The sequence below is a fragment of the Patagioenas fasciata genome, chromosome Z, assembly GCF_037038585.1.
Source record: "Patagioenas fasciata isolate bPatFas1 chromosome Z, bPatFas1.hap1, whole genome shotgun sequence".
NCBI classification, from domain to species: domain Eukaryota; kingdom Metazoa; phylum Chordata; class Aves; order Columbiformes; family Columbidae; genus Patagioenas; species Patagioenas fasciata.
In genome coordinates, this window is record NC_092560.1 from 21,813,391 (window position 1) to 21,840,778 (window position 27,388).

Sequence of the window (27,388 nt, forward strand, 5' to 3'; positions counted from 1 at the left end):
TAAACTCTGGGAATTTGTTTAGTGAAGAAGGAAGCTAAAACCATTTCAATAGTCCTTAGAAACATTTTCAGTTCATTTTGTGTGGTGTATTAATGAAAGATACTGAATTAATAATGCTGAGGAATGATATACACTTTATGCCAGTCACATATACAGTACAACCAGCAACAATACAGGATTTCTCATAACACCAATTGAGCTGACATGGAAGTCTGTTTTCTTTACAGCTTCAAGTTTTAATATGAATTGGTTTCAATTCAACATTATAATGTTTTTTTCATCATGAGGCAATTAAAATAATTCTTCAGGGTTAGTCAATTCACTCTTCTTGGTAAAATTACTTATAAAATTACTTATTTGGTTTTTTTTAACATGTGCAAATTCTCTTGTTCATTTGCTTGACAAAAATAATTTAAGGTCTGTATATGCTGAATAGTTCAATGCGTGTGTTGTGCAGGCATGTAACAGCTGGGATTTATCACTGCCAAGTGATAATTGAACAAAGTTGGCAACAGAACTCTAGAAAAAGTTTTGCATGCAAAACAGAATCATATATCTTCTGTTAGGAAGTTTCTTGTGGGTGTGTGAAAAATGCATTCAGAAGGCTTTATTTTGTTGTCATTATTTAATAATTTACTAGAAGTAAAGGCAATTTCAATCAATTTAAAATGGGGAGGTTAACTCTGAGAATCATTAAAGTCAGAAAAGTCAGTCAAGTAGCAGAATTCCTGAAAATTTACCCTATTTAGAGAGTTAAAGCAAAACATGAGTATCCGTAATTAATTAATTCTGTTTAATCTCCAGGCTGGTAAAATAATCATGTAAATTTTATAGTAAGATTCGCTTACAGGGGATATTGTAGACTCATTATACAAAGTGTAGCTATATAATTCATCATTTCAATATAAATTCTGGCTCTAAGGGTGATATACAAAGCCAAAACAAACTGACAGCATGACCGTGGCTTTAAAAACACTTACCTGTATGTTTTTACACTCCAAGCAGTTATCTTTCTGTGATCTTAAATATGGCTACTCATAATATGAAATTCAAAAACACATGATTTATTGGCAGGAATTGATTAAACACACTGTTGTCTCCACAATTAGACATCCTGAAAGGAAGACAGTCAGAAGTTACCTTAAATGTGACAAGTACTTCCAGCAAGATAACAAATATCTCACTCTCCTGAAGTGAGAGAAGGAAATGATACTTTCCAAAGAAACTACTGTGAATATTTTAGTCATCTCCAGCTGGTAACTAAGAATCTTATTGACGCTATGTGGAACCATAGGTCTGGAATTAATAAGTTAGTTCACCAGTCTGTACTGCAGGTTGCTGCACTGCGACGCTTTGAACCAGAATAATTTTTTTGAGAAGAACTCAGAATTGTGACAGTGAGGTCTTATTACTTGCTTATTTCTGTTGGCAATGAATAAAGCTGTTCTGGAGTTATGCTAGCTTTTTTGGGATAGGGCTTGAAGATTATTATGATGACATTCTATGTTCTTAACTATTGTGCAGCTGCTAGCCATTTAAGTTAGCTTAATCTGCCTTGGAGTATCTATTCATTAAGTAAGAGCCAAATTGACTCTTCTTTCAGCCAGACACATGGTACAGGTGCTACATCTGTAAATAAACAGAAAGCTTTCACTGTTCTGATTCTCAAGTTCTCTGCCTCTCAGCAAAGTGATAATTTTTTACCCAAACTTACCTTTTTTGTTTAAATGTAGGTGAGAGTCTGGAGCATGTGGTATATTTAGGGTAATGATTTTATACTGTGAGTCTCTCATTTCCTTCTTTTGTCCTTTTCTTTGCTTCTGGTCACTTAGTCCTTCAGACAATATGAACTGTATTCATTCTTATTATTCTCTTAGTGATTGTTATTAGCCATATCTACCCTATTAGGTCTACAGTAAAATGGAGGATAGTATTTCAAGTAGTATTTTCTTATTGCCCAAATATAATATGGAAAAGTAGACAATAAGCAAGTGTAATCTCCTTTGAATTTATAACATGAGAAAGTTTACGATAAAGTATTCAGATTTCCAGGTTATTAAAACAGCAATTTTGAGACTGACCATAGTAACTGAGAAACTTATAGAGTGCAGTGGTTGTATCTTGGAATATAGCTTGAAAGTTTTTCAGTGAGGTATGTTTTCTGTAAATGCATCACAGAAAAATATCACAGTCTGTAAAGTATTGTATTTAAAGCTTCTATCTGCCACTAAGTACAAAAATGTTTCCTGGGGAAATGTAGCTGGTTATTATTGTGGGAATACAGTGGTCACTGAGGTGACATTATGTAGGAACTTTTCAATGCAGATCAATACTGACAATTCATTCGTGTGGCTATGAAATTTCCAATGTTAGTCCATTAATGTTGAAAAAGAGCAATGGAAGACAGGATGCAGAAACAGAAGCAAGGGGAAGACCATGATAAAAGCAAACAGACTGTTATATATTAAAATGGAGGGGAGAAGGAGCAGGGAAGAAAAACTTACAGTGTATGACTAATTAACTCACATACATGGTAGGCTACCAAAAGAAAGTCCTGCTGTTAATCCAGAACGTGTGTACCAAGTTCCTTGCTATGAGAAAGATCCCATGTGAGATCTTTAAAGCAACTATTATTTTAATTTTACACCCTTTCCCTCCTGCCTATACACTGAAGTAGATGCAAACCATTTTGAAACCAAAACTTAAAGAAAAGAAAATTCTCCCCATTTCAAGTAAGATATATATATATACACCTTTTCTGTATATACAAGAAGCCTGTGGTCGCTCCTCATATTGCTGTAGATTATTTTTGTCATTAAAAGATAAATCTGGGTTCTTACGCAAGGATCTGCAGTTTATGTGATTAGTAGATTCCAGCAGCAGAAAAAATAAGCATTCCACCAAATGGAAGGAAGAAGGATCTGCAGTACAAAATATACTGTAGTAAGAACCAGGGATTGAAAGCAATAGCATGTCTTTACGGTACTGAAATCCCTGGGTTCTTTCTGTTAGTTACTATCACTTCTTTATAGGCAGATGAGTCATATTTAATAGATGGTTTTCACAATTCTCATAAAAATTGTGGGTTATTTCTTGCTCACTTTTCTGCTATCTAAATATTTGTTAATCTTACTAATGAAGAAATTACAAACAGAAAACTTGTGTGTAGACTCAATGAAGAGCTCAAAAGACTAAACAAAGCAAAAGCAAACCAGATATATGAGTAAGTTTAATCTTAAAATAGTGCTTACAATTTAAGAATTAGTTTACACGGTTGTTCATGCCTAGCAGGCAAGAGACTTTATAGTGATCAGCAGAATAAGTAAGCAGTGCAGTGAGTATAGTACCACAATGGAAGATCAGTTCTTTAAGCACAGGTCCCTTCAGTACTTAAACAAGTTTATTTTTATCATGTCATATTGCAAGGTACTTATCACTTCTTGTGACTTCTGCTTTTTAGAGAAGTTAAATAAATTTTAAACCATTTAGTTAATCCATAAAAACAATGAAGATAACTTCATTTATTAAACCAGACGTGGAAGATGAAAACCGCTATTAAAAGTTGGAAGAATATTCTGAAAAAAAATCAAATTGTAACCCTTTCTTTTATCTGATCTTATTCCCTTATTGTCATTTGAAGACTACGTGTTCATTTCAACAGGAGAAAAAATAATACATATACATATATTTGAGCAATATAGGGAAAAAATCTTGCCCACATGCAGAACTGGCTAATAATAAATCAGGAAGAACAGAGCCAAATTTATATTCCAAGTGAAAATAATCCCTAAATGGGTTCAGGTTTAGTTCTTTAATAGCATTGCTGGATGAAATACGCAGTTCCTTTTTTTTTAGGGACATTATGTTTAGAGGTAATTTGAACAATCTGTATAAACATGGATATCAGAGGAATTAGAGTGACTCTTGATCACTTTAGTCTCCTTAAATATTTTCCAAGGACTATTTCAGATTATGGAAGAATGACACCTCTCCTACTGCTTCATGGAGGTTTCTGATAGGTTGTTCCGAAGTATCAAAGCTAATAATAAGACGTTGACTCTTCAATGAAATGTAATTAGATCAAATGTTTGGTTTTGGTGCATTCTTTTTGTGAATAGAGACTGCAGTTGTGCAAACTGCAGTGAAATATTATATTGTCTGTGAAGCACAGAAGTGATGGAGCAACTTTAAGATAAAAACACCAAACAACCAAACAAACAACAAACTAAACCAACCAGCCAATCAGAAGACACAGTCTTGCATAGTAGAGAGTATGTCAGGCACAATAAAGTGGACACTTGACTATATATCTCTGCTCAAGGGCTATGGCTCTGAAGCGTGAAGTAGTGACACTCTAGTAACTTGTTTTGTGAATTTTTATTACCCTGCCACAATTTATTATTTATATTACAGAAGTTTGTTTTACAAATGTATAGTTTTCTGTTACTTCAATGTAAAGCAAGTCCAATAATAAGTCCAAAGGAGCTAGATCTGTAATATATAGGTGCGATTATGTTAGCTCTGTACTTTACTACGTTTGCCGTATTTTTGGACTATACAGTGTTCAATGGCTTTGGGTTGTTTCATTCCAACTTGAACTACATTTTGGAGTTCATGGTTAAAACCTACAAACTTTTTTTCAGGATAAAATAACAGGTAATTAACTATGTATTAGGTGACATTACACCACTTTCACATGACATATCAGCATGCACTCTCAAGTTCCAATAGTTATAGGCCTTACAATATATTGCATTGCTGCTTTATTTTTTTTTATTATTAAAGTCTTTAGAATTATCCTGCTGAAGTACGCATGGTTTTCAATACACATTGAAAGCATAATACAAAATTAGATATTACATGTACATTTCAACAGAAAAATGAGACGGGTCTTAAAAAAAAGTCTTTTTGGGAAAAAAATATCATGGAAATAGAATGTAAATTAGTAGAAGAGAGAAAGGATCTATAGTAGAAAATAGACCACAGAGAAGGAAAAGAATAGACAGTGGCTTTACGTGACAGGCAAAATTATACTTTCTTTATAATTTATTTACAAGAGCATTCATCCACCAAAGACATTATAGACTCGTTAAAAAATTAATGGAGAGTCAATCTGCCTGCACTCAAGAAAGTATGTTACAAGATCATTCAAAATCCTAATCACAGCATTAGCACCTCATTTTGATCAGTGAATGAAGACCCCCTTTCAGAGCAATGCGTAGAGAAGAATGTGCTAAGTTGATATGAGAGTGCTGTTCCACTGAGCTGTCATGCCCCATGTATCCCTTTTTGATTCTGAGAAACATTATGAAGCAGTAACAATACTACAAATTACATGAAGCAGAAGAGGGCCAAAGGTTTAGTTGCCAGACACTTACTTCTACATTGAGGCCAAGTATATAACAAACACATGTCACACATTTTTCAGGTTGTTTCATCAGATCCTAGTTTAGCCAAGCACTCTGGGCAGACATTAGTTCCTCTAACATCAAGAGTACTTGATTGCATACTAACAGCTAAGTATAAGCTTAAATGCTTTGCTTGCCATGGTGAAGCATTGTCTCATTATCTGTGGTAGACAAGGATTGATTTAGTTGTTGGTAATTCTGAAATGAAGTTCCAAATTGTAGATGTTCCAGATGCCTGCCATTTATATATTTTCAAAAATATTTCCATTTTTAATTTAAGGCTGACTTATCTGAAGTCTTCTAATATCACAAAACACACAATTGCCCTGACAGGTTAAACTACAGTACTCAATTGAGCAGTCGAGAATTTGTTTTGTCAGAATGTTTCTGGAACAAAAGCAGGAGGAGACATGTTTTTAATAAGCAGAGTTCATTTTAGTGAAAAAAAAAAAAAGAGCCTAAAATATTGTTTCTTTCTTTGTTTGTTTGTTTTAATATTAATATTGACAATATTTCCAAAAATATTTGATGTTTTTTAACAATTCCTATTCAACTGCAATCATAGTTATATTTCATATAAATAACTTGAACATTACATTGCAGTGCTTGACTGGTAAAAAAGAGACTAAAACTAGAAATAATAAAGAATAACAAAAAATTAAAAATACTATGATTTAAAAAACAAACAAACAAACAAACAAAAACCAAAAAACAAAACCCAACAAATATGCCCTTTCAATTTTTGTATCTGTTATTTTAAAGATAAATGGTAGCTAAGGTACAGCAAATCATATCCATTGCAGAGGAGCTGGAATAGATGACCTTGGAAGGTCCCTTCAAACCAAAAGTGTTCTATGATTCTATGTCTGAGGAACAGAGGAGGCCATTCAGGAGGAAACACATGGAGAAAACTTAAGTAAATAGACCTAGCCAAAGCTGCATCCTCCCTGGTAAAGCATTTTTCAGATTAGTATCAAAAAATATTTTCAGATCAGTCTGAGGATTTCAAATGTAACGGTCTTACACATAAGGTGGTAATGAAATCCCACTCAACACACCAACCCGCCTACTAAGCTTAGGTTTTGTTTTAAAGGATTATTTGTCAAGAAAGATCTAACACTCAATGTGTAGTCTGAATAGTATTGGAGTCTGACAACGTGTTAAACACCTAACATTTATTGACCATACAGTGACCATTAACAACAAACACAGGATTGTAAGTGATGCTATAGCTTCGATGGACTGCCAGGGACATTTAATGTCCTCAGTCATCTGGCAGCAACAGTCAATCATGCAAAAACTTCTTAAATGTAGGTAGAAGTTGTGCCACCTCTTGGCTCCACCAACAGCAATGTGATCTGGGAGAATCATTTGTACCTTACATGAAAAATGTGGGCAGCATCTTACCTCTGCTGCCACTGTTGGTCAGGGGACCAGGTGTCAGGAGGAAGAGTGTTGGTAGTCCGTCTATGCTACTGATATTGGTCAAAGGAAAGGTATTGGGAAGCTGGGTGTTATAATGTTAGAAGCTAGACTTTAATATATGTGTTCCATGAGTTTACTTAAATGGTTTACATATTTCATTGTTTATCTTCATTGAAGCTGCATGTACAAGTCTTGGACATACCTGTGCAAATCTCGTTACTGGGTATCAGAGCTGATCTTTCAAGATAAGGAATTAGAGCTATCCCTTTAATTCAATTATTGTCTCATTCAGTTATTGGTTGGTGGGGAAAACAGTTTTCATTGTTTAGAGAAGGGAAACTTGGTACCTCATGCCTTCAGGTTACATTGCTGAATGTTTACTTGCCCTCCAAATCACATGCTCTGTTTGTCTTCCACAAAACACAAACACATGGAGTGACTGTTTTTATTAAAGTACTTTCCTTTAGGTTTCTTATTGTAAGCTTGTTTACTCCAGCAGGATACAATCACAGCTGTTGGACATACATAGCTGCTGTTTCAAATTATCTATCCTTGCATGGCCTACCCTTTCAACAACAGTAAAATATCAATTAATGTTAATAGATGTTGAACTTCACTGTTTTTCTCATTAATTTCTCAGAGAATAGTCTATTACATTTTTCATTAAGAATAATTGGTTTAGAACATTACTTCTAAGATTGCCTTATTATTTTTCCATATTTTAAACATAAGACATTCATTCTTTGTGCAATTGTGCATCTCTTTATCACCATAGAATAAATGTTTTTCTTCAGTTTAACATTTGCTATACTACTACTTACTACAGGATTGTTCCTCCATTCCTTCCTGCATCCTGTATATTACCACTACTGGTGTGTAACATCAAGCCCTTCTGTGGTTTTGGGTTCCTCATATTTGTCGGAAGAGTTCTCTCAGGAGCATTTAGTCTTTACAACCACTTTTCTCACTTCTGTTCCATGTTTAACAGATCAACACTTGTGATTATCGCCTAATAGCTGACAAAGGTAGAACTACTTTCATTTATAGAAAGATGCAACACCCCCTGCTTCTCACTGAAGTTTCAAGTTGATGATTGGAAAAGAGTGGTAGCTTTTGGTTTGAATTATTATTTTTTTTTTTCTTCTGATGAAGTATTTTAATCGCTTAGGTGAATGAGCAATTGGAAGCATAAATTTTCAGCCTATTATTTCAAAGACTGTGAAATCTTCATCCAAGCAAATGCAAATGTCATTCAATTACATTTTGAAATCTGATTGTTTGGATTTATAATTTTAAACAAAGAACATAAGCTATATTATACCCAGGAATGGAATAAAGATGACTAAGTGTTTTCTATCAGTAATGAAATAAAAAAAAAAAAAAAAAATCCCACTCAAACAGAAAAGCTGCTGTAAATGTTGTCTTAATTTTTAAAATTGTTTACTTCATTCATGCCTTCATTTAGTTGTGCCTTAAAAAATACCTGAAAAATTATTTTTATTGTCTAAAATTCATTCCACAGACACACACATAATATTTTTTCATCTTTATTGTACTTTGAGGATTTACCACCTCCTTCTTTGATTATTTGTAATTTAGATACACAGTTCTAAACTCAGAGCACATGTACTGAATAATAGCAGTAAATGATTTCTAGTTAAAACTTAGACATGAAAAAACTGTTGTATTCATTTATGTTCAGTGTGCTAACTAATTCAAGAGTTTTCTGCAATAACTAAATTATTTGGTAATATGCAAAGATTAGATTTACTGGATAAGACATACATAAAGAATAATTAACTTCTACATGCTTGAAAAATCACGGTACTGATAAATTTCTTCCAAATTTCTATGTTTAGGAATCTTAAATCTGGAAACGTATTTTAGTATTACTGCTGAGGAATGAGTAGTTTTCAACGTGGAACTCATAAAGAAAGTAATGCACATAATAGCTCTTTTTGGATAATTTAAAAAATGAAAGCAGTAGTTGTAGTTTAGCTGACTTTAATATTCCAAGACTAAAATCAACACACAACTCTTACAGTGAAGGTAAAGCTGGCGAACAATGAAAGAGGAGTATGTTAAAAATGAAAACTTACTGAGATTTGCATCTTTATCTTTCAGTTTTGTGTGTTCATATGTGAACAAATGTACAAATATGTATTTAACTGTTTGCTAATTTACTTGATGTTTTTCCACTTTTTTTTTTCCTAATTTAGCTAGTTATTTATTTATATTTAATTTTATTTTTTTTTAGCAAGGAATGCCTTCACTTTCTGTGCCTCTCAATGATGTCATATAAAGATTGCAACTCTTGAATATAGGCATTAAGTGTTGGGTGGACCGAAATATAGTTACCTTATGTTGAGTAGATAAAATATCAAGGTACCGTATTATAAACGTTGTTTTAAAAAAATGTATTTTCAATATGCAAACGATTGGGTTTCCTGACCATTCAGAACAAGCTGAAGGTTTTACTAATGAAATATTGATTGTTGCCAGTCCTATGACAGTGGCATCACTTAAGATAGTGTAAATAAGCAGCAGCTCAAGGGCCAGACTCACCAATATTGAAACACAGGTGTCACAACCATCGATCTGGAACTCATTAGGGTGCAGACTGAATGTTACTGTGCAATCGTGCTGGTGAGATGGATCACCATTTGCAGATGGAACATGCAGACCAATTTTACTGTCTTTTCCTGAGAAACGGATGCAGTTTTTCAACAATAGGTAGATATGTGGATACACAAATCAAGTCTATTGCAGAAAGGATATTTGTCTTGGAGCTTCAAGTTGCTCTTACAGACTCTTTGATGATAAACCCTGAAGCAAGATTGAGGCAAGATGGTTACAGTTTCAATCTGTGAAACTAGAAAGTATAACACAAAGCCATTGAAAGATTTGAGGAGACTTTACTCCTTTCGGTGATGAATGCTAGAATAGTGTTTCTGTGGCATAAGGACTTTCAGGAATTCGTAGCATAATTCCTGAATGCACGACGGTTATGGAGGAAATTTAGGCTCATTATTTTATTCCTACTGATAAGACAGAAAGACTACTCTGGAAAAATATAGGGGTGTGTGGTAGTTGCACATACCCCAGAGATCCAGAGCCTTCAACAGAGCAGTTGATGGCTTTTTAGTACCTTTTGTGCCCCGCTGTTCCTGTCCCCTTACACACACCTAGGGTCCTCCCCTACCCCGGGGCAGGGCGACTTCACCTCCACCAGCTGGTGGGGCAAGAGGGGTGGGACCCTCAGTCAATTGACAGGATTATTAATAGAGGAGGTGATCACAGTAGCTGCGGAACTTCTGGACAATGTTGTAATGCCATAGCAAGATCTGACCAGGCTATAAAACAGGGTCCCTGCCAAAGACTGCCTTTCAGTGGTCTATTCACAGCAGCAGGTCTGTAAACTGGAGCCCTCCCCTTAGGCTGGGATGCCGTCTAAGGAGACTTCCCAGGATTGAGTGTGCCTCACCTCCTCCTGTGGTGTGTGTTTTTTTTTTTCTCTGCTGGATATATCCCTGAATGAGTCCTCACCTAATCCAGGCAAGTGTGAGCCCTGATCTAGCCCAGGTGAGTGATTATTTCTTGTGGCTACCCTGGAGTGAGAGGCCTCTGTTTTTTTTTCTTGTGACTGTATGCATATACGTTGTGGATCCTCATTATTCTTATGTTGTCATACCCCAATAATCTCCTCAACTGATATCGGAACCTGTATATTATGTAGTAGGAGTGCTAAATAATTGTATAAACCCTATTTCGGGTCAGGTTATTGGTTACACTTCTCTGGCTAAAATAAAGTCTGGTTTGGAACTTTTTGTTCGCCTAAAATCGACTTTTGGGGTACCTTCATGACAGAGTGTACAACTTAAAGGTTGCAAACCAGTTCTCTAAGAAGCCTGTTACACTGTGGAACTCTTCAAGAAGATTAGCTGAAAAGTAGAGCCTGTAGGACAGTCCCAGCGAAGACAATAATTAGCTAGCAGGCTGGCCCCACATTTCTTACAAGGGGAGCAGATTACCCTTTAACTTCTAATTCAGATGAACAGTCTGAAGGAGGCAGCCTTTACATCATCAGTGATCTAAACATTACTGCATTCAGAATGCTCTTTAGTTTGTGGTACTTCCTTTTTCTGTTGCTTAGTTTTGTTTTGTTTTGTTTCTTTCTGATAGAGCTTATATCTTCCTGTACACATGCCATAGATGGCCTCAGGGGGTTCTTTATTGAATCTTTGACTGTGGAAAATGAATATTCCCAGTGGAAAAAAAGTAATAGGCTGCCTGATGTTCAAGCTACGCACTTCTACGAGCAAGCTGAATCCTGATCATTGTGTTTCAGCCTAGAATGTTCAAATCTATTACACTGGAACTGGTACAAAATATTCGATAATTCATTTCTATACAATCCTGATGGTTTTGGACTTTATTAGTCTTTGACTAAACTATGGTAACAAGTTTCATGATGACTAATTGGAACTAATTACTTCTTAGAACAAATTAAAGAGGGGGGGAGATAGGAGGAAAATCCAAAAAAATCCCTCTGCAGAATATGTGAGTGGGTGTATTGTGCCTGAGCAGCTGTGTTGCTAAGTGCTTTGAATGCTTCCTGTGATCTTACAATCCTAAAAATTCTGAACAGAATACCCATACATATAATTTGAAACTTACTCTTCTGAATGAAGTTTAGGATTAATACACAGTGCCTTGACTTTGGTGTTTCATCATGAAGTCACTTAATTTAATCATTAACTTTATATAACTGATTACGGGAATGCAATAAAACTCTCCAGCTCAAAAAATCATGGACAAAATGAAGGCTGTGTTTGGGTGATACCTGATAAAAGTAATTTTTCCCATAGATTTTTTTTTTTTTTTTCAGAAAAGCTAATCACACACTTCAAAGACCTCTTATTAAAGTTTTTTTCTCCAAATCCATTTTAAAAATTACTATTTCTTTTGATCCCTGATACTGACATATATATATATATATATATATATACACGTATATTTTAAAGAGACCACTCTCCAGCTGAATATCTGCCTTAATTACTAGATTCATCAAAAGATGCTAAGTCACATACAACCAACTGGAAACTTTGAGACATTCTCAAATTGAGATACTAGCTTTCTTTGCTCTTCAAATATTTTTAAAATAATAATGTTTTTCTTTGAAACCAATAATGACAATAATGAGACTGGAATGAAAGACACAAATGTAATAGTAATTTTGGGGGGGTATTTTAATTTTATTTTAGATCAAATTCTGAATTTTTATACATACATCACTAAAAATAATCTCTTGCCTAACATTACCACAGAATCCTTTTTTTTTTTTTTTTTTTAAGCAACAAGCCTGACAGTTCAGAAGCTGACATCTTGATTTTCAGTGTCAAGACTGTATATTCAAGCAAACTAGAAAACAAAATATAGAATTCTTGGAATGAGAGGGGGAAAAGTGTTCTTATTATTGTATGACTTATTATCTTCTGGAACACCAACATTTATTTAAGCAAAACCTGTTATATATTTTTTATTTTATACTCTACAACAGTACTGCTCACTGGGAATAGACATAAAAAGAAACTTGACTTTCGGTTAGATTTGTTTAATCCATAATTTGCTGAATTTCACTAATGTTACATGGGAAAAGTATTTACCACTTATGCAAGGTCTTGTAAAGACTGTACTGAGCCACTTTCAACAGACAAAAGCTGCTACAACTCTATACTTTTTGAGGTAGGCTGTGTTTTTCCACTTTGCTCTCTTTCTCAGCACAATGTGTACTTGTGCAGAATGCTACCATCGGAACTCAAAAGAAGTATTACTCAAATGTCTTCCTTATGCTTTTCTCTTCGTATCTTCACACCTTTCAGGGTCTTAATTGTTGGATGCTTCATTGCCTGCAGCATTGCCAGAATATGAATCCTTCAACTCCAGCTTGCTCATGACAGTATTAAATCAAATGGGATGTCATGTTCACAATCATTGTATCTTACAAAGTTTTGGCTCAACATTGAATTGCAAGATGTAAAACAATAGAAAAGACATTTCATAGCTTTTAAAAACAAATATATTCATATCTTGAATCATAACTGTTAATCAAGTACTACTGTTAGTACTGACATTGACAGTACTACACTTAAAAACATTCGATTCAGAGTGGGAATCAAAAGGTACACAAAACCATACATGGTCTTCCTTCCCAGCCATGTATGATACAAGATTTTAACTGCAGAGTTACTTTGCTCGCAGAAGATAGGTTATTACTCATTTAGAATAACAGTAAAAAAACCTGTAGGTAACTGCCTTGTTAAGTCAATATTTCTTGAAGGTTGCACTATGTCTGTCTATGCAGATATATTAACAGTTTTTCAAATATTTACTAAAGCATTCCCCTCTTTTGATATTAATATGACCATGAGATAATTACTGCACCCTTAGCCACCACCATTTGCAATGCAAGGTAGGAAAGGAGCTTATCTTAATAATATCTTTTAAGCTCTTGATTTGGTTTTGCATAACCTGATTTTTATACACTGTGCACAAATTGTAGCCACTTAATCAATGTCTCATTATTTTTCTCTTAACAATGCAATGACAGTGATTAATTTCTGAAGACCAGTAAACAAAGACCTAGCCTTGAAAGTGATTAAAGCTTAGCTGTAAAATGTGTGCATGCACACACTAACTAAATACTGTTACCATAAAGTTAAAAACTACTTCAAAAAAGAATGTTCAGGTGGGATTATGTAACAACAGCAGAAAGACTCCACAACACAATAGTGTTCCTAAGAGATTTTAATTAACACCAAGTATAAATTAATATGACTTGTAGAGAAGGAAGAACCTTTATTTTGGAGTGACATTGAGAGGTAACTATAGGAATTAATCAATTCTCAATAAATTTGATGCAACCCTGCAATCATGTAGCATGAATTTCACATATGTTTTTGAGTCTGTGTTCCACTGAGGTATATCTTTTACCTTAAGTAACTATCATGACACTTATTCTCATAAAACAGAACCCTGAAGCGATAGGAGTTGTAAGGTTTTTGTGTACCTTTTTGTGTACCTTTTGTGTACCCACTCTGAGTTGAAAGTTTTTAAGTGTAGTACTGTTGATCTCAGTACTCATAGTAATACTTGATTAATGGTTATGATTCAAGTTATGAATATATTTGTTTTAAAAAGCTACAAAATGTCTTTTCTATTGTTTTACACCTGGCAATTCAATATTGAACCAAAACTTTGTAAGATACAGTGATTGTGAATGTGACATCCCATTTGATTTAGTACTGTCATGAGCAAGCTGGAGTTGAAGGATTCATGCTCTGGCAATGATGCAGGCAATGAAGAATCCAATAATTAAGACCCTGAAGAGTATGAAGATACAAAGGGAAAAATATAATGAAGACACTTAAGGAGTAATACTTCTTAAGTATAAAGGTTAAATCCATTTACTTAAAAATGTTAGAAACAGTGCGGCAAAAGAATAGTTATTTATGTTAGAGAGAGAGAAAAGATATATAGGTACTGATCTTTATCTGCTTCAGGAGCTGTATGTGTCCAAAATGTTATAAGAAGAAGAAAAGAAGAAGAAAAAAATCTGTGGATGTCTTGATCACAGTGCCTAACAACAGTCACCTAAGAAAATTGATTTCTCCTTCGAATTCTCTTATACTACTGTTCCAGCAGGGTCAAAACAAAATGTTTTGAAATCAATTTGTAAAAAAAAAGTGACAAAACCTTTCCTCAGAGTCACAGGAGTCCACCTCATCGAGTTTGCCTTTTCATTGTCCTAGAAACATGGTCTAGAAGCCTGCAGACAGCTCTCTTCTGGAGGTAGCACTGAAGATAAGGATAAAAGTTCTGGATCTATCTTCAATTTTTAACAGTAAAAAGACAGAAGAAAACAGAAAATTGAGAGAAGGCAGGGAGTGTACTGAAACAAAAACTACTGGAAACTTACTGGCTAGTTCACCTGACTTTTTTTTTTTTTCTCCTAGGTTTGCAAAGAACTATTTTGCTCTTTGCAAACTGCACACGTGAATAATTGTATTTGTGGTTGTTATTACTCTGTCTACTCCCAGGAAGAATACTCAGAGCAATCAAAGAATTTTCTCTTCTTCCCCACTGGGATTGTGAGAAACTTTATCTGTCATTAACTCATACCCCTCTTCGAATGTCTCTCTAGGATCTGCACCAAGCTGAACATAAGTCTGGTCTCTGCCTTCTTTCCCTTAAATAAGCTATTTGTGAGAGTCAAGCACTCTAGCTTTCAGTCACAGAATGCTAGGTGAATTAGTCACTACATCTTCCATCAGTATACCCTGCATCACTGTTTCTGTGACAGATATTTTTGTAATGAATACAGAATAATTCTTCTGTGATTCTAACTTCCATTTTTCCCTGAGCAGGGATGTAAACAGACTCCTTTAATTGCATGAAAGGAAACTGGAATAGTCAACTGAATGTTTCTTTAAATTGTAAGGTACATTTGCACTAACTAAGAATAATTTTTAAAAACCCTCCAAAACACATGCCCAAAAAACAGAAGTAAAACATAGCATTTCAGAGATGACAGTATTTTATTTTCAGCAATATTCCTTAGTCTCTTTTTGTAAAGACTGATGACTCTGCCAGTATGATAATGGACTACTTGCATCTGCCTGAACCCACAAGTAGTATCAGAATTCATTGTACCCACAGGTAATTTTCCTCTTCTACCTGCACTTACAAGAAGAAATATTTCTCCATGTTTGCAGCACATTCATCGTTTTTCACAAAATCACTTTAGGATTACATCCCTCCATGCAGTGAAATAAAAAATGCTCTGCTCTCCAGGCTGTTGTGTAAATAGATGAGATTCCTGACTGGACAACTGCAAAACGGAATAAAAGAGGTCACTTAAGCGGGGAGCATATGACTACTAATGGCGTTATAGTGTTTTCCAAGGGCTGTCAATGAGACTCAGGTCCTGTTGGAGTGAGCACTGCAGATATATGCATAGCAGGACATGTTCTCTCGCTGAATTTACAATGTAAAAGGACGAAGTAGAAAGTCAACAGATAACGTGTTTGATTAGTTTCCTTCTCAAAATACCTTCCTATAGGAGGTAGGAGGGATGAAGAATACCAAGATGTGAGTTATTTAACCACTCTATGGATCAATGGAGAAGCTAAGTAAGACAGAATCTAGTCCAAGTCAGTAAGTTGTTCCATGTTATCAAATCAAAATCCAGTACTGAGCTCGTGCTCCAGATCTTGCATAATACAGGATCTACAGTTTTGTCTGATCCTCATGGGAGGAACTGTGTGGTAAAATAATATCACTAGAATCTTTTTCTCTTTTCCGGTAGCAGTGCTAGTCAGATCCTAGCACAGAGCCCATACTGATAGAAGAACAGTCTTGGGACCTGGCTTGCTGAGATCATGTCTTCTTGGTCATACTTCTATATGCATCTGTAAAGAAAAAATGATAAAAGTACTGTAGAACTTCTTCCTAGGACCCCATGGCACTATCTTGGGGCATTTCAAAGCTATGTAGTGAAAAATACTGCAGAAGGAACAGATAAATTGTGAGAAAGAAGGCAGTAGTGTTCTGTCAGCAGGAATCAAGGGACTAATTTGTGCTGGTTTTCATTTTTTACTAGGCAAATATAGCAATGAAATGCATACAAGAGAACAGAGCTCTAAAAGCAGACTCACAATACTGGATTACAGCTGTCTTGTACTCACTTGGACTTTGTATACTGTTGTAATTCACAGTTTGCCTGACACAGTGCAGAGAGAACCATATGTTTGTAATTAGTGGCTATATGTGTTTCAGTTCCTAATAATAGTCCCAGGTGCCTGAAGGGGTTTTGTGGTTATAGTTTAAAACTATCTACACTTACCTCTGGTAAAAGTCCTGTGCTACTTATTCCTTTATCTTTTTGGTGAGTCACACCAAGTGGATAAACAAGTAGAAAACCATTATCAGTGCTTCATAATCTACACGAAAGTATGTGTGTCCATAAGTGGGCACATATATAAAATATATAATTTCATATACAGTTATGTATTTATGTTTATGTACTAAAGAACATAACAAGGAACTGAATAGGGGAGAAAATGAAGGCTCTTTGGCACAGATAGCAGTGAATAGGGTCTAAGGTAAAGAAAATAGATGACTTTAGAGACAACATTTTGTAACAACACATTGAAGTGGAAATGAGAGTTACTTACACTGAGTAAAATGCGTATTTTAAAAATTTCCATACCCTTTCAAAGCAAAAAATAAGTTTATCTAGATAATCAAGATTAAGACTGTGGTAACTGCAGTTGAAGGAAGGAAGGAAGGAAGGAAGGAAGGAAGGAAGGAAGGAAGGAAGGAAGGAAGGAAGGAAGGAAGGAAGGAGGGAAGGAAGGAGGGAAGGAGGGAAGGAGGGAGGGAAGGAGGGAGGGAAGGAGGGAAGGAAGGAAGGAGGGAAGGAAGGAAGGAAGGAAGGAGGGAAGGAAGGAGGGAAGGAGGGAAGGAGGGAAGGAGGGAAGGAGGGAAGGAAGGAGGGAAGGAAGGAGGGAAGGAAGGAGGGAAGGAAGGAGGGAAGGAAGGAAGGAAGGAAGGAAGGAAGGAAGGAAGGAAGGAAGGAAGGAAGGAAGGAAGGAAGGAAGGAAGGAAGGAAGGAAGGAAGGAAGGAAGGAAGGAAGGAAGGAAGGAAGGAAGGAAGGAAGGAAGGATGTTTGTGCTCATGTTCTTCTGTATAGGGTCTGACCTCACTGATGCATAAAGTTCCCTCCACCTTTGTATCTTCTCCATTTTTTCCTGATAGTCTGTGACCCTGACTCAGGCTATGCTTCCGTTAAGGACTATAACAACAACAGCAGTTGGAAAAGGGAACGGGAAAGGCTTTATTGGGATTTAAAACAAACAAACAAACAACAACAACAAAAGATGAAACAGACCATTTCAGTGTATCTCAGCTCATTTCACTAAAAGTCTTTTCTCCTTAATGAATTTATTTCATTTTTTTCTCCATTTTTCTTTCCTGTTCATCACTTCATTGATCTTGTGTTTCATACACTGAGCTGTCTTGTCAGTTCCTGGTAGAAGAGAACTTCTTACATATATCTGTGTTAATTACTGTGCAACTGGTAAATCCCAGTAGGTTCAGATGTCAGAATCGACTTTGAATTGGTAAAGAATAAGACTGTATAATAATTTCACTTTTTGTTTATGTTGGACAACCTGAGCACTCTTTCCAGTTGATCGGATACTATGACCAAATGAGGAAAAAAAAAAAAAAAAAAAAAAAGGAAGAAGCATATTTTAAAACTCATCATTACCTGTTGGTGAATACCAAGATTGTTTCTGTGTTAGGAGGCCTGTGCAACTTGACATGGTCTGCAAGGTGACTAGCCTCATTCAGTTCAGGATCCATACTGTATTGCTGACAATAAATTAAATGTCTAAGGATACTTACTGGTTTAATTATATTAGCATAATTTAATTAAGACATAAGCAATTGTGAATTTGTTCACTGTGTTATCTCTCACTGAATTTAGTTTAGTCAAAGTGACACCTTAGTGCTCTGTCTTTCCAGAAACTTGTTAGACCAGAAAGGTAACAAATAATGAAAAATTAACTGAATCATCAAGATGGAAGCCTGTGGAATTATGTGTTCTAAAACTAGCTTTTCCTTTAGCTTATCTGTTTCAATTTTGTAAGACTTCTTTTTTTTGAACAACCAATTACACTTGGGGACCTTTGATGAGTTTTAGGTAACTCATTTTGTGTTTGTGTTTGTATTTTTATACGTCTTAGCTTTCCTTCCTGTGCAGTTCTAATTTTTACCTTGCTTGCCTCATATCCAAGAGCAACAACACAACTGAACTATATAAAATGAAGTGCTTCTGTTTCCTGGTACTCAAGGAAGCCAGTAGCCCTGAGCTCTGTTGCATAAACAGTTCTAAACACACTCCATTTAAATGCAGATATTTGACAGTTCACCTAGTCTAAGTAAAAAATAGACTCTTTCCCTTTAGCAACACAGGAAACCAGAGGGTTAACCATTGACTTTTTTTGAGAGTGGACTTCAACACTCAATTCTGAAAGGTCTTTGTAATTGAAAAAGTGTATCCATGTAAATTAGGAGAAGAAAGTCTAGTATGTGCTTCAAGTAAATTGAATTTTCATTTTGGCTATCATAAGAAAGGTTCATTTGCATTCATGTAAAGTGAAGGGGAAGGAGTTATCTGTTGCAAGAAGAAGCTTTTCTTATGGAGGGAAAGAAAAGAGAATGTTTGGTCTTTAAAATTACATAGCTGCACGTATTGTAAGAAAGGCATGAATGACTTTGAAGATTTCCTTTTTTTGTGTCACAGATACTTGGCCTGCTTCTTTGTTACTGCAGCTGTACAAGCTGGAATAACTCACTAAAGCCAGCGAAGTTGCACTGGTTTTGTAAAAGGGACATTTCAGCAATATTCAACATTTCAACATACAGCTTTACTGTAAACAAACGTTTTTAAAAATTTCAATGCAATTATGATTTTATTCAATTACAGTTGATCAAAATACCACAGCAGCCAAAATATCTTGTTTTGAAAGACTCTCAGGTTCAGGGGATGTTTATATAAGTTTGTGAAATTTTGACTGTTTCTTAAAATGACTTTTGTTATTCTTGTTTTCAAATAAAATTTATACACATTTTATACCAATGTGTGCTAATGACAGATTTCTAATTTGAGTGGAACTGCTGTTAGTATCTGGAAGTATATGTATGCTGCATAACCATGAGACAGTTTACCACACCTTTGTTCAACATTTTTTTTCCAGAGACATTGACCAGAAGGAAAATCTACAGAGAGGAGAGTATTTTAAATATAACTTCAATACCTGAAATGAGCTACTAGCGTGACACTTTTGACCTGGCAACTTTTTATAGGCAAGGGGGAATAAAATGTTATAGACTCCTTGAAAATATTAAAATCCTGGTACGAATGATGGAACTACATCGTATTAATGATCTTTTCACATCAATAAGTGTTGGCTGTGTACTCTTATATCTCTGAATTCAGGTGCAAGCATTGTCAGCTTCTCAAATGGCTGTATTGATTTTGTTTTCCTTCCTTGGATTTGAGACTAATAGTTTGTACTAAATGAATGGACTTCAATCAATTTCCCTAAGCTGAGGTGGATCTGGAAAACATTCTTGTTGTATTGGTCTGTTTTGCTCTATAATACACCTGGAGATGTTGGAATCAGTGTGGGAATCTTTAGAGTACACCTAGAAGAGAGTTCATTTTACAGTAACACAACTTTTAATTCCACAGTACAGTTTAACACCTGTATTGTAGAGCACTGGGAAGGAAGAAAACCTTGTGCCCAGACTATAAGTTACAGGATGAGACCTGCATGTATCTGTTACTGAAGTGCCTTGGTAGGTGCTATCCATTTGTGGTACACATTTCCTTCCCACCCTGTAGGAGGAAGCCAGCAGAAGTCAGTGGGCCTCAGTCCAGGATGTGTGGTGCACACCAGGCTCCCATCATCACTGAAATCTTTTGAGGGAATAAGCCTTTCACAAGTACATGCCTTTCTTGTACATATTGACCACTTTTTGCTGTGTATGGCACCATGTTGATTCCTGAACAAGGTTTTGCAAGGACAAAAGAATTCACAGCTGTATGAAGCAAGAACTTAGGGTAAAACCAGTGGCAACTCTGACTGGTGTTGAAGAGTCTGAATATGTTGTGTGCAATTAATAGTAATCTGCTGAACAGATTCCATCTTGGGTAGCATCCATATTTGGTACAAAAGCATCCTGGAGCTCCCGGCAGACAAATTTCAGCTACTAACTATACCAAGATAACTAACTGCCTATCTCAGCACAGCACTTCACTGTGATGTGTGATGCCATTAGTTCATTACTATCATACAGAGAAAATCAAATACTAAATCACCATTGTCACTGACTCTGTCATCTTAGTGGAGATTTGCCAGTCAAATAACTGACCTAGTGCAGCTTTATTTAGCTTGATAGTTCTGCTGGAACAATACTGAAAAAAAATCTTGTCAGTAGAAATTTTGGTATGTAAAACTTCTATAACAGTAGTTTTAAAATTTTCAGTTGTCACTTGATTTTTTTGAAGACATATGGGTAAAATTCATGAACAACACCACTAGACAGAAGTTTTCCTACTGTTTGGTATGTTATAGGGTGAGCATTCCTTAGTAGTGCTAAAAATAGATGCCTTAGGAAACAAAGAAGATTCTGTGACAGTTTAGGATTAGCCATAGTATCTGCCAAATTTTATGCTATTTTCTTCTGTCTATGCAATTGTTGCAAACAATACTATGTAATCAGATTTTGGAGTATGAGAAGGAAAATAAGTATCTCCGCTGTTTAGATTTTTTTTCACTGTTGTTTTGTTGTTTTCTTTACCTTGTTTTTAACGTATATACATTATTTCTCTGTGGGAAAAAGATTATCTGGGGCTGCAAACATTTCTTCTGCACTTCTTTCCTGCTAAGAGCAGATTGCAGGCTACAGTAAAATCAAAGGAGTTATTATTTAAAAAGTACAAGATAAGCAAGTCTGATAATAAGCAGATGTGTAAATGTTTAATACTCACCATTGTTACATGCTACAGCAGAAACTAAGGCTGTCTGGTCTTGTAGCAGTGTCCTAGATTCCCTTGCCTTTGTTCTAACCATGCATCATTTAGAGCTCTCTTGGGTGATGCTGTAATACTGAGGAAATGGGAGAAATAAAAGCGTGGGGGAAAAAAAAGAATCAATTCCCATAAAAAGGAGAATAATAACTAGTGTAAAGTGGTGTACATCACCTGTATGTGTTCCATACACAGCTGTAAGACTTACACAAAACAGTATACAGCATTTTGACACACTAACACACAAATGTGGGCTTTTTTTTTTTTTGGCTTTTTTTTTTTTTTTTTCTTCTTTAAGAGACTTCAAAACTCACAGTTTATGGAAAAAGAGCATGCATAGTTATTTTTAGAATGTTGTCGTTTTAAGGTATTTTCAGTACTGCCTTTTCTAACCTTTTATTTTCCACATATATCAGGGGGACCCTCTTCTCCACTGAAAACAGGTTCTTGCCTCAAATAATTCATCTGTCCCATTATTCTCTATTTTCAAAAAATTATATTGTCCAGTTTTTATAGATGGATGTCTGACACAAGAATTCCAAATCTTCAGAATATTGTTTATGATATGGGCCAATGGGGCAGATATTTCTCTGAAGTGTATTAAACAAGATAAAGCTCTCTGGATTTAATGCTAAAACAGTATTAATTACTAAATTATAATTAGAGTTATAAAACCTCTGAACACTATCGTGGTTATCAACTGAAGTGATTTTAATTTAATGTTATCAATGAAATTTCTTTTTCAATCTGCGTAGTTTTTCTCATTTGCTGAAATTGATACATTTAGGCCATGATAGTATAAATATTAGAAATTAACCAATAAACTCATGGGAAAAATGGCTTAAATAACTCAAGCATATAAGAAGATACGGGATAAACCCAAGTTTATGAGAATCACTCATAAATGATGTTTTCTTTGGTACCCTGAAGAACAGAAACAACAGCCAAAGCTGTCCTGATTCTGAAGAAGAATAAACACTGTATCTCATGGGATAATTAAGTGTATATAGTGACATTAAAAGACAGAGGGCACTGCAGCAGCATAAAACTACAAGAGAAAGTTGCTGTTGTAACACACAAAATTACACAAGCATCTTCTTTTCCCATACTTCCAATTTTAACAAAATCCAATGTTCCTCCATTTTTGTATCAAACATATTTTTTTATGAGGTTGACTTTTATCCTTGCAGGTTTTGAAATGTTACAAAGAAAAATCGTTTTACACAGTGTTGAAGTTTTCAGATTATTACAACTGATATGCGAAAATGCTCTAACAATTGTCTCACCAAAAGTGAATTTGGCTTATTAAAGTGAGGGATAGAGGGCTGCTGTTACAAATACATTCAAAATAATGAAATTCTTAACTAAATTTTCTTTTACATACTGTTTTAGTTTATTCTCAGCATATATATAAAGAATTAATATTTATGTTAATGGATGAATAGTAAAATAGGAGACAAATCTAGTGCATAATAAGTTAGGTTCAGCTTCATCTTCCCAGCTTTGCCTTATACTAGACAGGTGACTTTGGACAGCTAGCCAACTTAACTTCCAACTGCCAGAATGTTCTGGCTTTAAAATAGCTGAAGAAATATCCATTGAAGAAAAGGACAAGACACATAAAGACCTAACAATCTGTGTTCCTTCAGGATTCCTGGCAGATTAACCTAAATTCTTCTGAAACAAGAGTTTGAAATATAGAATTAGAGAAAGAAAGCAGAAACAAAGCAATACAAAACGAACAAACAAACACACACACAAAAAACTCACAGACAAACATCTCTGCTTCTTTTTTGCCTTTTAAGTAGGAATGTGGTATTGATCATTGATTCACATGAACCAACAAGACTTACAGAGCTTCTGCTACCCCTGCATGGCTTTCTGGGGAAGGAAGCTAGCATTCTGTTCCTAGAGCATATAGATGTAAAATAACTGGAAAACAAGAGGATAAATCAAGCCAGTCTCACGGGTCTTAATATTCACATGAGTTCATATTAATAATATTTGACAAAGTAGTCCCTTATAAACATTGTATAATACTGTTCTATTTCCATGATACAAAAAAAGGAAATAAGAGCAAAAGGTTGGATTTTGTGCAGATCCCAGATTTTGAATTGTAAGTTTCCAAATCTTAAACTCTATAATAAATCTTGAGACCTTTTATAAGGATAAGTAAAGGAAGGATACTGTACTTTTGTAGGATACTGCTGCTGTTTTCATAATATTCACTTTCCAGAAGACATTAAGGGCCATTAGACTATAAATGCAGAGACTAGGCAGAATTAGGAAAAAAAACAACTCAAAACTTGAAGCTATTTTTTCTGTTTTGGGGGAAGGGAAGCTTGGAGTTCACTCTGGATTATGTGAGAAACAAGACAGTGTATTTTAGAAAAAAAGAATCATGTAGGCACTTGCAAATCTTAATTCTGGCAAGATTATATGTATTAAAACAAAACCAAACAAACAAACAAACAAAACAAAACAAAACCAATCAACCAACAACAAAAAACCCACAACAAAATAAAAACAACAACAAAACAATAGCTTTCAGATCTTTGATCTGCCATCCAGGTACACTGCTACAAGGCATAGAAAGAAGGGAAATGAGTCCAGATCAAGACCCCAGACTCATGTATGTATATGAGGAGGGGAAATTAGAACTACAGAAATCAGGAGCTTCTTTTTCTCATATTCTTCCTCTCATGGAACAGGAACAAACTTGAAGCAGACTAGAATTTACATCTATCTTATAGCTCTTAATATTTTCACAGTCGGTGATCTGTATGCAGTTTTTAGGTAGTTGAGTAAATGTAAGTTTGTTGGTACAATCATGGGACTTCTTCAGAAGGTAGCACGGGTAATTTAGTCTAGAATTTCTAAAGAAACATGTATAGACTGACACAAGCATGAAATAGTTTGTGAGACAGTCATGTACCTAAAAATAAAATTACACACTGGTGTATAGCTGTATTGTGAAGCTTATCTATTACACATCTTGCAGGTTTATCAAACTTACACATTGCAAATTATGTGACCCAAATATTTGACATCACATACCAGGTTGATTTGATCAGAACAGTCAAGCAAACCTACAAACTGTCAAACTTCCTTAAATGGCAGCTACTGCAGAACGGAACTCATTCTCTGCTGCGATATTCTCTGACTAATACCCCTCAGGAAGGATTGGTGGAGAAAGTCATTTCAAATCTCTCTCTTTCTCTCTCTCTATATATATATGTATATATACATGTATAAGTCTTTATATTGCAACTGATATTTTAGGTATGACTTTGTAAGCATGTTGGGCTCTGTAGTGGAAACAGAGAGACGACTTAGACTAACAAAATGTTACGAATATTAAGAAGGTAGAAAGGAGTTCCCTTCAGTGACAAGGACCAGATCCAAACAGGATATAAGTGCTTAACATTGACCAAAGTTCAAAGAGGCATTTTATATGTCTCTGTTCAGCTTTGTTTCATTCCAGATGTGCTAGTCTGCATAACCTGAAAATGTGCAGTTTCTGCCTGTGTGTGCACAGAAGTCCCCTAATATGGTTGAAACTGGCATGTACTCAGTTTCTATATAGGGTAGTTAATGAGGTGCACAGAGAGAGAAAGCATGTTGATGACAATGTTTTTAGTCAGAAACACAAATACTGTTTTACACAGTGTTAATGGCATAAGTAGAGACCCTTCAATTCTTCTCCCTTCTTCTGGTAAGTACTGTCAGAATGCAAGAACTTATCTACTCTTCTTTGTTACTATCTGTTTTTCCTTTTGTTTGCAAAAGCCTGACCTTCTCATTTTTTTTCAGTGTATTTTTTAGTGTTCAGGACATATAGAACTATACTGATAAAAGTATATAGTCAGTTTGATATTTGTCTTGAAACTCAGCATGTTTACGTCTAGAAACACTAATATGTTATCAGAGAAAACATGAATGAGAACAGTATTAAATTTATTTTTAAATGGTGCAAACGTAAGTCTGGAAAATTATTATTACAATTATTACAATATTAATAAGAATAGAATAAATGTATGTAGTTTAATCAAGAACTTGTCAGGTAGGAATTTTTCTACAATGTAGTAAAATATTTAACTAAACTAATTTCTAGATCTGACTGTAATCATGTACTATTATAGAAGTATTTTATATAAATATATATTTAGAATAGGATTTTTTTTCTATATGTGGTCTCAGAGGTCTGGTGGAAGCAAGGGCGTTAAGGAAGAAAATGGAAATATTAAACCAAGAAGTGTGTGGTTTTCTTTTAGAATTAGTTACAGGGAACAGGGTAAGCATGAGGCACCAAGGACCGTTCATAAAATTAGTCTAGGGGAGCCCCAAGATTTTGTATAATTTGGCAAATTATGTCACCACTCTGAATTAATTTGATCAATTTCTCATTGTACTGAAAATCTTGCCAGTCAAAAGGCTATTACTTAATGTAATGGCTTAACCTAATTGCCCCTTAACTGGACTTGGATAAGTCTAAAAGAGCCACTTGTGGTCTCTTACAAACAAATGCCCATCAACTAGAGTTGCTTTTATGTCCCAGAGCTTTTGTGGTCTGGCTGTGAGCCATAACAGTCTTGTTTTCTAATTCCACAGCCTTCTTTTCATGCAAAATGTTGATCTGACCCTGAGTCTCCATCCTCCCTTATCATACCCTTTTTTAAAAAAAAAAAAAAAAAAAAAAATTCAAAGGACTTTCTCCAAGGTAGCTATTGCCCTGGGAGTCTGTGCTAGTAAAAAGATTATCAGGCCTGTACTTTCATAAATGTGTTCTCTGCACTGAAAGCGCTTTCTTCCTTATAATTTTGCTCCAAGTGTGCAAATGTGTTTATTTCCTCTATCTTTTCCAGTTTCCTCTGCAGGCATATTATGTTTGGGTTTTTTCATTTATTTTTCTCATGAATGAGTTTTTAGACTCACTTATAATATGCCTTCTAGTAATTAGGAAATGTCCTTGAACCATATAACATGAGTTCTGTAGTCTTGGCTTAGTTTTACTAATTTACCTGGTCAGAATTGAAGTTTTAGTTTTGCAAGCCCAACAAAGGAAGGTGCAACAAAGTATTTCTAATCTGTCCTCAAAAATTAGTTAAAATGAAAGCAATTTTAGCATTTATGTCAGTGTATAAGTTGGGTCAATTGCCTATTGCCTCAGGCTTATTATGTTTGCAATAATATTTCCCACAGAACACAGTGTGAGAATATTGCCAAAGTACTTGAAATACTACACAGGCATACTTCTGTAAGCTTCTGAAGTTTGAAAGAGATCTCCATCCAAATTTTCTTAACTTGAAAAAATAAATAAATAAATAAATAAATAAATAAGCTACGTGCAACAGACTATGGGATAAAGAGTGCTGAAAGCAAGTTCTTCAAAAGGGAATTTTGTATTCCTGTTAATAGTAGAGATATATCCATACCGAACATTTGATCTGGATTTCTCCAGATCCTAAATCTGTTTTTATTCAGACTGTATATTACTAGCTACCTCCTCTGTCTACAAGAAATAGTGTGCAAATGTTGCCAACAGAGATGAACTGTCAAATGCAAAGATAGTGAATGTTGTGTACTGTTGTTTGTAAGATTTTGGTCCGCCTATTTTTATTAAGTGCTGTTGTGAAAAACAGCATTTTTGTGTAGTTGACATTTTTGTAAGACTAGTGGAAATTTAGCTTAAGACTTTTCCAATTGGTGATGCAGCCTTAGTCACCATCAGCAAATTGAGCAATGTTGGCGACAATTTTAGGTTCTCCTTGTAGTAGTACCCTGTGGCAGCTGAAAGATTAGGGACATGCAACTATTTTATAAAATCAATCAGTGCTGTAATACTGGAAGAACTATTAGCTGAATCTGCTTCTACTTCTGGGGATGGTCTCC

The 27,388-nt window shown here is 35.1% G+C and overlaps 1 long non-coding RNA gene across 1 annotated transcript in view; it reads left to right on the forward strand.

The window, feature by feature from the left end:
• LOC139826496 (uncharacterized) overlaps positions 1 to 21,207 on the forward strand; it is a 32,854-nt gene extending 11,647 nt beyond the window's left edge. The window contains exon 3 of the long non-coding RNA XR_011736593.1: positions 19,659 to 21,207. This is a non-coding gene — a long non-coding RNA (uncharacterized lncRNA). The remainder of the gene's footprint in view (positions 1 to 19,658) is intronic.
• Positions 21,208 to 27,388: the final 6,181 nt, after the last annotated feature.